Below are 2,785 nucleotides of genomic sequence, written 5' to 3' on the forward strand. Positions count from 1 at the left end.
AGTATAGATCTTTGCAGCATCGGACTCTCCTTTCACCACCAGATACAGCTGCAACTGAGTGTCCTTTCTGCTTTGACCCAGTCGCTTCATTCTTTCTGGCGCTACTAGTACTAGCCCTCTGCTCTTCCCCAGTAGCATGTTGGACACCTTCCGACCTGAGGGGCTCATCTTCTGGCATCATATCTTTTTTGCCTTTTGGTACTGTCCAAGGGGTTTTCATGGCAAAGATACTGGAGTGGGTTGCCATTTCCTTCTCCAGTGGATCACGTTTTGTCAGAGCTCTCTGCTATGACCTGCCCATCTTGGGTGGCTCTGCACAGCATAGCTCATAGCTTCATTGAACTACGCAAGCCCCTTCGCCACGACAAGGCAGTGATCCATGAAGGCAGTTATAGTCTTTAGTACTACATAAAATAGGCCCATGGAAAGGAAAGGGATTCAAGTTAGTCTTGGAACTGTTTACAAGAATAACCAATTAACTGGAGGATTGATGGGTGTTCTTTAGTTTCTTTTAGTATCTTTTAAAAAAGTCTTTCCTTATGTTTGTAACTGATAGACACAAATGGCAGTCTGGTATCTGAGTGAGTGAGTGGGAAGCTAGATAGCTATTCACATAAGTTGTGTGCCTGTGAATCATACCAACCGCAATTACTGCCCTGAAATCAATGTCCCTGATCAGGATCACACTCTGTCCCTTCCTCTTTGCCTAGGCACAAAGAATCCTGCAACTGGCTGTTCCCGAGAGAGCCTGTCACACAGAGAAGGGCAAACCTCTTTGTTTCTCCAGTGATGACTTCTGGTGTAGCTGCACGAACAGATACTCTTGTTCTAGGGAACGGCTTTGGTAGCAGCACGCTCTTTACAATGGTGTTTGTTCTGTCCTAACAGCACTGCTTTGGGTTGGCTCCTGCAAGTCTCATGAGGTCAGGACAGTTTAGGTACACAGAGACCATTAGATACACAGGAATACTTTTCCAAAACTTGTTCTCATCCATGATCTCTGATTTAGGATCACCTCTTCCTCTCCTGGGAATAGAACTGGAGCCAAGGTTGGGTCCTTTGAGATTCCCAGGCAGCAGTTTATTTTGGTTCCTGTACACTTTGATCTCAAACTGTAATTTGAGAACAAAAGAGAAAGAGGTGCACATTTCCAGAATATCTCATTATCAAGGGCGGATGAAAAACATAGAATACAAAATAATTTTTTAGAAGACGTTATTTTATTCATTACATTTGTAGGCTGCTGAACAGCCAATGCCTTCTGGGCTGTTTCCAAAACTACAAACCTTAAAACCTTAAAAATACAGTATTGCATATAATATAAAAACCATTTACATACAAACATAAATGGAGACTGTGTACACACATGCACACAACCAAACTATTTAAAAATCAATAAGAAATCCAACAACCTGATCAGAAGCTTGATCATATGCTGCCAAATGCCTGACAGTAGAGCAAGGACTTAACCTGGTGAACAAAAGATGTCACTGTTAGGCCAGGTGGGCCTCACTGGTGAGAACATTCAGCCACTGAGGGGCTACCACCAGGAAGGCCATCCTCTTGTTACCACCTTCCAAGCCTCCCTCTGAAGGGTCTCTTGGAGGATAGCCTCAGATACGAAGAGCAGCATACAGGCAGTTTCATGCTGGAATAGAAATTCAAGTATTGTGGTTCCAAGTCATATAAGGCTTCATAGGTCGAAACCATCATCCTGAGATGGGCTCAGAAAGAGGCTTTTGCAGCTGTTTTAAAATCCCCTTTGTAGTCTCAGTGTGAGAGCCCTTGTACTACAGAAACCAAAGTGAAAGCCAACATTTTGAAATGCATGGAGAGGTTCGCTGTATGGATGCTTCTCCCCTGTTCTTTGTGAACAAACCCTACCAAGAAATAACCTTTGTTATGTACGAGAGCCCAACTGATGCTCCTGACAGTCAACAGGAGCGTCTCCACATATAGATTGCGTGAGACCTGCTTGGGATATATAGACAGAAATGATGGTCCTCTGTCCCAGGTGAAGAATGAAGAAAGTGCAGCCTCCCAAGAGCCAAAGTGCTCGGGGACACTTTGCTGGCCAGGACAAGTATTTGCCCCACCCCCAGCCGGTTTGAAAAAGATTTAGGAATGACCAGGAATGGACAAATCTGAGAGTTTTGGTTTCTCTCAGATTCTTGTACTCTCAGTTTTAAGTTTGGTTTTCCTTGAGCTTCAAGAATTTCTCTAGTCTGAGTTCAGATTTTCTTGAATTTTGAAATTTTGTTTCAAATTTCTAGAAGTGCATGGAAATTGAGAAAGACATCTCTGCACATTTCTCTGATACATACATTTTGCATGTGTTTCTGCCTATGATAAACATTCTTGCAAGCAATTTTCCTAATATTTGTGTAATTATTTATGACATCTTGATACCGCCCAATAGTGCCAATCCTTCTAGTAAATGTGTTAGTGCAGTGGTGGCGAACATTTTAGAGATTGAGTGCTCAAACTGCAACCCAAAACCCACTTACTTATTGCTAAGTGCCAACACTGCAATAAAACCTGAATATGATGCTGCAGATTCAAATATGCCAGGGGGACAGCACAACATTAATTAGAACATCTCTTTGCTAAATCTTAGATATTAAGTTTCAATTTTTCACAAGAAAACGCAAAGATAATATCTGGCCAGGACGACTTCTTTTCTTTTATAACTTTTCTTTTATAACTTCTTTTATATCTTTTATATTTTTTATTTATTTTATATTATTAATTTTAATTTTATATTGTTATTTTTGTATTGTATTGT

Source organism: Varanus komodoensis, unplaced genomic scaffold (assembly GCF_004798865.1).
Source record: "Varanus komodoensis strain SLA01 unplaced genomic scaffold, ASM479886v1 scaffold7_3, whole genome shotgun sequence".
Classification (NCBI taxonomy): domain Eukaryota; kingdom Metazoa; phylum Chordata; class Lepidosauria; order Squamata; family Varanidae; genus Varanus; species Varanus komodoensis.